We start from the raw sequence: 10,610 nt of genomic DNA, 5'->3' as shown, positions 1-10,610 counted from the left end.
AGAAATCTGAGCACGTCTGTTATCATCACTAGTTTCCTTTTTAGGTAAGAGACGTGAGGACTCCAGGAGAGGTTTCGATCTATTATTACTCCTAGAAAGCGGTGCGTCTTCTCGTAGGCAATTGGCTATCCATTAATTCTGATAACGTACGGTTTCATTGCTTTACGCGTGAAAGCGACTATAGAGCCCTTCTCGCAGGACAGCTCCAAACCTCGTGCTCGAAGATAACCTGATGTTAGTGTGGCCGCTTTTCCCTATTCATTTCTTAGTGTTAATAACTATATTAATTAAGTTTTATTTAGTATTTCTCAAAGCCTGGTACCTTCATTTTGTTTCTCTTTTTTACGCCTATTCCACTACGGCTTGTGGTAATCTGGCCTATAATATTGTGAAATTAAAAATAAAGAACCCTACCTGGTCGAAATTAATCCAAAGGTCTCCATACTATCCCTGAAAGCCGAGGTGTATCTTTGGTACATAAAATGTCCACTAAACTATTTCATTACAGCCCCTGAGCACCTCGTAACATTTTGGCGCACAGCAGAGGCCTGCGCACCCAAAAGTATAATCGTAATGACTCTTGTTCGGAATGCGAGATTGCATCACTTGGCGCATAACCAACAGAATGTAATTGATTGCTTGTGGCACAGACGTCCAGTTTACGCAATGTACAAGAGGAAAATCCAGGCCCCCCACTCCGCTATTGCACACTTCGTGACAGCCAGGACGATGTGTCTTTGAATCTATCTTTATTTACCAGAAAACGTCCTAGCTGGTCTTTTCGTGCTGATAGTAGATGACCCTATACCTGACCTCCCTGTGCGTCCTTGCTGCATGCGGAGCCTGCGTTCCCGCTATATGTGTTTCACAGAATCCGGCACACGGTCTCAAGGTCACTTGCATCTAGCAATATGCAGTCTCGTAGCGCGCGACGGGACCGCTTCGTTACTCAATAATCGCATGAGAAATAGAAAATATACGAGCTGGCATAAACATCTCCTAATGTCTCATGACACTTCTGCACTGCGGCCTTTATGAAAATGTTTCCTGTGCGTTTTCCGTAGTGATAGCGAGTGAGAAATGAGACCTAGTGCGGAGTCCAGGATAACGCTGTGTGACGTGCCACCAAACTGCGCACCGCCACCCATACATGCTGGCGTGCACTTTGCCATGTTGAGGTTCATAGGCGGAGAGATTTCATTCTTCAGGGTGGGGGGCCCGACCAAATTTCTAACCCCATTTATATATATATATATATATATAAATATATATATATATATATATATATATATATATATATATATATATATATATATATATATATATATATATATATATATATATATATATATATATATATATATATGCGTGTGTGTGTGTGTGTGTGTGTGTGTGTGTGTGTGTGTTGTTGTGCCGGAGCACTTCGGCGCCAGTTCTGTGCCAGCACGGAGGAAGAAGTTGACGTTCGTATGTGTCTCGCTTTGTCGGCTTTTTCGGGCTGTGACTGCCTTGTGTAAGTGGCCCTTTTCCAGACACTGTGCCCACCAGGTCGCTGAGACGAACACGCCTACGCTTATAACTCTGTAGCCCAAGCTACCAGATGTTTCTCACCTTTCTTTCTTCTCTATGGACGTGAACCACCATACTCCATAGACACAATTCTGCCATATTGACCTGATGTTTTTGAAGCGAAACCTATTTCCGAAGCGGCTTCTTATGCAGAAGAATGCCGTCAACTGGCGTGTTCGTTCACCACGCAAGACGAGTGTCGTCAAAAATCTCGTCATGACGCCTCTGCATCGTCTACTGCCCACTATTCCCCCGAAACGCTGGTTTGGGTATGGGTTCCATCCACCACTCTCGGCCTTTCTACCAAGCTCTTGTCCAAGTACCACGGTCCTTACAGAGTTCTAGAGCAAACGTCGCCCGTGAACTATGTCATCGAGCCGGTCGAGCCAGCTCCCGACAATCGTTTCCGAGGGCGCGAAACAGTTCGTGTCGCACGGCTTAAACCGTGCTACGACCCGCTTGGGCTGTCTTCTGCCTAGGTCGCTAGGTTGGCTCCTTTCTACCCGGGGAGTGTCGTACTGGAGTACTTCGGCGCCAGTACTATGCCAGCACGGAGGAAGAAGTTGAATTTCGTTTGTGTCTCGCTCTGTCGGTTTTCCGGGCAGTGGCTGCCTTGTGTTAATGTCTCTTTTCCAGACGCCGTGCCTACGTTGCTGAGACGAACACGCGTGTTACAATATATGCATAAATAACCTTTAATAACAGTTGCACTTGAAAATTCATGTGACCTCGAAGAATTGTTCACTGAAGGGACGGCTTATGTGAGTATCTACAAGACCCCATAGTAAGAGACTGTTCAATTTCACAGTCTGAGTAGCCCCCTCGCACCACCAAGAGACTGGCATCTCTCGGATGAGTCATACGACAAGCGGATTCAGTTGAACACGTTAGGAACATATATGTGTTTTGTGCGTATTAGGTGGCGCAAATATGCATCAATGAAAATATCATGTAGCGCTTTCCGAAAGCTTTATTACACATAGATACAATAAAGGAATATTTTCCTGACGAAAGGTCATTTGAGAATATAGGACGTAGCGTATAAAGAAATTGCAGAACATATAACAATTTCTGAACATGACTTATGACTATAATTAGTAGCACAAAGCAAATGTGACTCCATAATGTAATAGCTTAATTACATGTCAAAACACACCTTATTCCATTGGTTTCATTCATTTCCTGGCGGCAAAATAAATGATTATAGGGTAATGAATTATCAGGTGCACAAATTAACAAATACATTAACAGCTAAATCAATATTTATTAAGACACAGCGATGTCTCAAAAGCGCGAAAGGACACGAGAGCAAGTAGGAACAGCATGTATTATCAATCAATCAATCAATCAATCAACCAATCAAATGATTTTATTTCCAACATATTAGTTGGGGGTCGCTCAACAATTATGTTATTGAGCTCCTGATAAAGCATATGACGAACAAAAATTAATAAGGGAAATGCACAGCATAGAAGAGGGAGTTTTACAAATAGTGGAACCAAGCGTGCTTGCGCGCCCAAAAGGCCTCACCCTGCTTGCACTGTTATGTAATCCATTTTCTCTCCTTTGTATAACTTTTTGCGTTGTTTTTTAGACGAGGTGGTTAGCTTGAAGCTTAGCTAACTTCCCTGAAGCTTCCCTCACTGCCTCCTCGCCTCGTATTAGCACCTGATAACTTTTGCCAACTGAATACCTCATGTGTGCCTTGCTGTAGATGGAGCACTCTCTGTAATACAAACTGGCGCCCAGGTACAGAATGGACCTGAGCTATGCGATAGCTCCCAACTTCTTTCTTTTATCAAGACGGATCACCAAGCAACGTTCATGAAGGCGCACCCTTCTAATTACAACGAGAGGGAACAATTTTTCGAATCAGTCAGTTAAGCGCGCGTTTTATCCTGTAGTTTGTAGTGACTGCACTCGGCTGTCCGTGCGCATGAGGAGTATACTGCATACGCGGGTGGCACGCTTTATTTTGGAGGTAATCTGCGCCGGGTTCAAGCTTGCAATCCGAGATGGCTGGTTCCTTCGCGTGCGCTGCCTCCCCGCGCGCCTTGTGTTTATACGTTAGAAAATGCGCTTTCTTCTCAGCGTCAGACGGGTTCTTGCGAAGTGTCGATAAACGATGTGCCCACTGTTGGCTTTGTCGTTGGTGCTCATGCTGTGTTTGTAGCCGGTGCACACTGCGAGGTGCGCAGCCGCGCTAGACGTGAGCTCGACGCATGTTTTCTATTTCTCGATTTATTTCTCGTCGTCGCCGTGATGTTCCGTTAAAGTCCAAAAGTCATATGAATGAGTGACCCAAACATCGTGGATGCGAGAAAAAGCACGTAACAGTGAGCCCAAAAAGGATGGTGGCTTGATGGGCATTATCTTCCCACGCACCCAATGTTCGGGTTAGTTGGAGGTCACGTGATGAAACGCGCGCCTTCTCTATCCCTGCCGTAGCTGCGAATGACAGCGCGGCGGACGTTTACGCGCCTGCAGGCCGCGTCTAATTGTTCGCAATCATTGGTGGTGCAATGACAAAGGCCGAGCAGGAATGGCTGCTAACTTCATGCGCGCTTGTCTTCCTTCCCGGGCTGTCTTTCCGCGCCTGATAGTGTTGCAGATAGCGTAGTCTAAGCTTAGAGAGAGTGGTAATTCGAGATAGATGACAGAGGCCGTACCGTAGTGAACATAAAAATAGACAAATGATGATGATGATGAATTGAATTTGCGGAGTCGTGGTAAATATCGCGGCTGTGCGAACCGTTCGCCCGCGCTGTTGACGTTCTTCGTAATGCCAGCGTTGTGACAGCGAGTGCTCGTGGGATATTTACTGGTTTACATGGCCGGCACATTAAGCTATGCTTCTTATTTTAATTAGTAAGTGAATGTTTACTACAATTTATATGGCCGATATAACTAACGTATAGACTCATGTAAGTGCCGCACTTTCTTGTCGCGATTTTGACGAGCCTTACATGAGACCTAACCATGAGACCTGGAGCAATTTTTCTTCAACCCTTAAGAAATACTATCTTGGCCTTAATTCCTGATTCTTATGTTATTCTTCATGTTCCTGAATTCCCTATGTTATTGATAATGTGATAATGATGCGTCTATTCTTACATATTGTGTCATTTCGAACATATGATAGTACACTCTGTAATTCACTCTGATGCTAAGTTATTTATAAGACTTTCTAACTACTTCTTACTACAGCTTGGAAACATTTATATTCGCGGTAATGTGACGTTTTGATACTTGAAGTTTTTGTGTTTATAAGTGCTTGTTAAACGCGTACCTGCGAATTCTATAAAACGTGTTATTTTAGCTTTTGTTACATTTAATTATATGTTTCAACAATCTTTGAAGTGAAAATAATACGTGTACGTATATGATGTTCTTATTCCTGTAATGTAATTATGCTGTAACTATATTGTATAATGGTAGTACCAGTATTTGCTTTATACTGTTACTCTTTCATTGGACCCGCAACTAGCCTTTGGCTACGGGTCCAACCAGTTTTGGAAACTTTGTATATTCTATGTCTGCATAATAAATAAAATGAATTGAATTTGAGCTAATTTTTTCAACTACGGGTATAAAATCCGACGTAAACCACCACGACCGCCTCCTGTCGGCATCTAGTAGCGAAGTGCGGAAGTACGCTGCACGGGAAAATTCGCTGTTGAGCGTGATCGGAATCAGCGCACCGAACGTGATTTCTTATCGGTTGGGTACTTCTTTAGATATTGGCTGTCAAGTTGAGGGTGCGGCCCTTACAATGGGTGCGGCCCTTACACGGATTTACGCGGTAAGAATTTTCCTTCTTGTAATAGTTTTATACTGTGCTATTACTGTCGCTGCTTCGCCTATCCGGCGAAACTGCAGCCTCTTCTTTTTTCTGTGTGAGGGCTGGGTAAGTATAAGCGCTGCGGCACATGACTGGCATTGAATATAATTTCGAGTGAATCCGGCTTGGCCTCATTTCAGTTACTGAGTGAATTATATATGTGTTTATGACTTCTGTATGCAAGTGGCGATGTTACATCCCTAATAAATGTTGTAAATTATTAGCAGAGTATTTTTCTTTTTTTTCGTGAGTCCTTAGTATTGCCGACTGGAAAGAAAAACAACATTGAGACACATATCATTCACGTGCATTTCACACGCCGTTGATAAAATACTCTGCCGAAGTGGTCACAGAAGTCTAGAAGCGTACGGTGAGGGGCTAGTTGGTATAGCATTACGAAATCCAAGAAAAAACTGCGCAAAAAAAAGGGACAAGACGAAGAAAGAACCACACGACACGGGCGCAGTGGTTCTTTCTTCGTCTTGTCCCTTTTTTTTGCGCAGTTTTTTCTTGGATTTCGTAATGGTCACAGAAGTCTGCAGGCTTCTTTCAAGATAAAGAAGCACGCAAAACAAGTTGAAGTGAACATACAGAAACATATTCATTTTCTAGGCATAGACTATCCATAACATTAGCAATAATTTTTAGTTGGCTAGCTCTTCTCTTGAATAAAGATAATAGAGTTTGTCCTGTGTATATATTTAAGTATATTGCGTTTGTGCATAGAGTCCACAGTGGACATTTCTTTTAAATTTTGAAGTTAAAAAATACGGCTCAGGCAGCCGCCGCTGGTGCTTATAATGCGTTTGTCATCTTATTGTCAGGATTTGCAGAAATAAAGCTAAAGTATGAATTAAGAGCTGTCCACGTCCGCACCGACAATTATGCAGCAGGCTTTTAACCACAATAAAAATCTGACTGAAAAGCTGGAGGCAATTCAAAAGAAACCTCAAATGATGTGGGCAACAGAACGCTGGTCATGTCACTTCAGGGGTGGGAAGGCAGAGTGTAGGCTTCGGCATCGCCGGGGAGGGAGGAGGGGAGGAGGGCTTGGGCCCCGGAGCCCCTCCGTAGTTGGCGCCTATGGTGAGATTCACATTTGACGCGCTAGCATGCCTCTAGCGCTGCTCCGCCATTCACCGCTGTATGCCACCTGTTGTTAGGTTGCTTCGTTTTCCGAACTGATATTGATTTGAAGTCACCTGTGAGAAACTGTGCCGGTCCGACTTTCTCGGCGAAGTAAAAGAAATATCTTTTTTTCACGAGCCAAACCCACGATATGCTTATGAGGCAGGCCGTAGTGGGGAACTCCGGATTAATTCTGACCACCAAGGTTTCTTTAATGCACTCCCAATGCACGGGTGGTTTTGCATTTAGCCCCCATCGAAATGCGACCGCCATGGCCAGAACTGGATTGGTGGCCGCGCCCTTTCGCTACAGTGGCTGTATTTTCGCTTAGCAGCGCACCCTACAATCACTACGCCACCGCGTCGGGTCTCTCGGTCAATTTCTGGAAGAGGCTGAAATTACCTGCATGAGAAATCGCAATGTTCAGGTAACAATAAAATGATTATCTGAATGAGTATTTATTTATTCATGTTAGAGTTCGTGTTCCAATCGCAAAGTTGAAGCCCAGTAGTGTTCCCTTAGCAGAGATAGGGAGACTAGCACCCCTATCTAAATATCCGTACTTAAGATGTGCTAAGAAATGAATTGATGTTCCACCTTAGTTTCCTAAAAAAGCCTGCGTCAAGCAATTCAGGACGATTTTGACTGAAACGCCTATGTATTTTTTTGCAGACTCTGGGTGTGGATATTTTGAAAGTGAAACTAGTGTTATTATTTCTGCTAAGCAGACGCCACTACTGCTCGGCTTCAATTTTACAATAAGAACATGTGTCCTAAAGATAATTAAGAAGTTAATTAGTTAATCTTTTTAATTATTCACTTGGACATTGCGATTGGTCGCACAAGTAACGTCCGCATCTTCAGGTGATTCATATGAATAGTTCAAACCTGGCTGCTCCAAGCGAGTTCTTTTCTAATTAAAAAGAAAGAAAAGAAAGAAAACTACCGGTATATGTGTGTTCATGCTGTGCGAATGGTAACAAGCTGTACACGTATATAGCCACCGTCTCCTTCGATGTGTAAACTTCAACGTGCTTTCCAATGAACACAGGATATTTACATGCTTACGCGCCTATATGCTGCAGGGTCCCTTTATTCTTTTCCCAAAACCAGCCCAAAAAATTTGAGTGTGTATACGTTTGAACTATAATTTTATTTTATTTCTATTTTTTACTATGAAATTAGGTAGCAAGAAGCGGGTGCTTTCAAACTCCCTACCTTCTATATCAGTTAAATTTATAGAGAGAAGAGAGAGAGAAATAGAAGCGGCAGGAAAGGCAGGGAGGTTAACCAGACACACGTCCGGTTTGCTACCCTGCACTGGGGGAAGGGGGTATGGGGATGAAGGGGGAGAGAGCGAAGAGAGAGAGCTAGCCCACTTTCGCTCAAAGTTGAAGGTTTGCACCGAGTCTACACACGGTTCCCAAGACCTGTCGACTTGAGGTATTTCAAGAACGCTTTCGTGGCTTTCTGTGCTATCGACGCGTATGGCCAGTGTACAAGGATCTTCATTATGGAAAATGGTCTAGAGTCCAGCTGGTTCAGTGCTGTCCGGAGAACTTCGCGCTCGACGTCCTATTGGGGACAGATACATAGCATGTGTTCAATCGTTTCTGTGGTTCCGCAAGAGTCGCACATGGGCGTATCCCCCATTGCAATGCGGAACAAGTAGGCCTTCGTAAATGCCACCCCGAGCCATAGGCGGTACAATACTGTCGCCTCAGAGCGGGAAATTTTTGATGGCACTTGTAGCTTTAAGGATGGATCCAGCCTACGAAGATGACACTTAGGGAGGTTGGGAGAAGACCAGTATTTGTGTGTCATAGCTTTAGCCACAATATGAAGCTTTCTTGCAGCGTTGGTTCTTGATAAGAGGATTAGAACTGGTCGGTCATCCAGATAGGCAGACCGGGCGGCTTCGTCGGCAAGTAGTATGTCAGTATGTCCAGGTAATGGCAATGTCAGTATGTCCAGGTAGCCATTGGAATATAATTTCATGCCCTTTAGTGATCGCTTGATGGTTATCTTCTCTTATTTCATATGTCAGCTGCTCATGAGTCCTGTGATATAGGACAAAATGCTGACTCTTATGTGCTGCCTTAGAATCGCAAAAAATGACCCATTTCTGAGCTGTCTCTTGCAGGAGATATTTGACAGCAGCACGCAGGGCAGCAAGCTGTGCCGCCGTTGATGTTGTCATGTGGGGCAGTTTGAATATGATTGTGGCTTTCGTAGCAGGAATGACAACGGCACCTGAAGAGCTGGTAGGTGAGACCCAACCATCAGTATATTCGGTCCCCGTATGTCTCATTGATTAATAGCAGCATCATCTGTTTCAGAGCTATTGTTGGGTTATTGGCCTTCTTCTTTACACCCGGGATAGTTAGGCACACCTGAGGCTGTTGGAGACACCAAAAGAGTAAGGAAGGCCTTGCTGCTGGTGTGTATCCCAACAGAAGACAATCTGTATGGGTGACCATAACTTCAGAAAACCTTGCACGCGGTCTCTGCGATGACCAGAACGCCAAGGGATGATCAGGGACGCGGTAAAGATGACGGATATGCGTCCTGAGACAATCCACCGCAACGCATGTTTGGATGGAATGATCTTTGGTGAGCACAACTGTTGCAGCTGTTGACGCACAGCGAGGAAGTCCTAAACACGTGCGCAATGCTTGGCCCTGTAAGCTCTCCAATGAGCGAATATTTGATTTGCACGTACCGGACAACACTGGAAGGCTGTAGTGCAAATAGCTCTGTACCACTGAAGCATGGAGCGTACAGATGTGCACCTCCCGCTCATGAATCTCAGTACCTGAGCAATCGACTACAGTTTTTTCTTCAGGTACGTGCAATGAGGGCTCCAGGAAAGATTTGGATCGATTATTACACCCAAGAATCGATGGGTCCTTCCATAGGTGATAGTGTGTTCATTAATGGAGACTAGGGGTGCGATCTTGTACGCGTTCCAAAATAGAACGGAGGCGGTTCGTTCCACCGAGCCAAATACGGTTCGTCAATTTGAACCGTGCCGAACGCCATGACGTCAATTGTGACGTGATATCTGCTGTCAATCATTCCGTGTCGTCTGCTATCGGACGAACGGAACGGAACATACCGCCTATTTCGTGACGTAAAGAACGGGCCGCCTCCGTTCTATTTTGGAACGCGTACAAGATCGCACCCTAGGTATGGTGTCGTAGGTTTACGTTTGAATGCAATCAATGCACATTTCTCGGTCGATACAGTCAAGACTTGTGTTTGCAGGTATGCTGATGTCAGAGTTGCTGCCCGTTGCAATCGCGCGCGAAACTGAAGGCGAGTTACCGCAGTCGTCCAAAGGCAGATGTGATCTGCGTATATCTAGAGGTAGATTGTTTTACGTAAAACTTCAGCTAGTCCAATGAGTGTCACAAGCTGCGTCAAACATGAGTGGTAAAATGATGTATTTGCTCAGTTGATGTGTTTCAGGAGTCCAGATGTTTGCATTCGAGCACTGAGCGTAACATAAGCTGGCGACCTCTTTGTCAGCCGCATATGCTGGCCTCAGCGACACGAAAGAGCAATTTTAATTTACCCTAGATGTCTAAGTTACGATTTTATAATACACATTTAATATACCAAAGCTGTCCTTTTTACTGTGAGTGGAAGCTTGGTGAGCCAGAAAACGATATATATAACTATAGACAGGTGCAGGCGCCATCTTGAAAGTCCAGCACCAGTTCCCCGTTAAGCGATAGATTTCAGTGGCGGATTTTCAGCGCTGCTTCTTAAAACAGCGAGCGAATTTTCCGCAGAAGATCGTGGAATTCGTAGGAAAAGAGCGTTCAGGGATCATGGTATGTTTAAGTAGTAGAGTCCTCTTCCTTTTAGATCTGAACATTAAAGTCTGTTGGTCGCCCTTGATAGACCTGATATTTTTGAAGAAAGGCCGGCTACATTTTGCAATCCGTGAAAAGTATAGTTGTATGCACGGCACAACTAGCATCCTTAAAAAAACAGTTTTCGCTTACTACGGGTTACACGTGTTCTGGCAATCCGCATACACCCGTACTGTACTATTACCGGAAAG

The sequence above is a fragment of the Dermacentor andersoni genome, chromosome 1 (assembly GCF_023375885.2).
Source record: "Dermacentor andersoni chromosome 1, qqDerAnde1_hic_scaffold, whole genome shotgun sequence".
In the NCBI taxonomy this organism is placed as follows: domain Eukaryota; kingdom Metazoa; phylum Arthropoda; class Arachnida; order Ixodida; family Ixodidae; genus Dermacentor; species Dermacentor andersoni.
The sequence above is the reverse complement of the archived record's forward strand: the minus strand, read 5'-3'. Positions refer to the sequence as shown.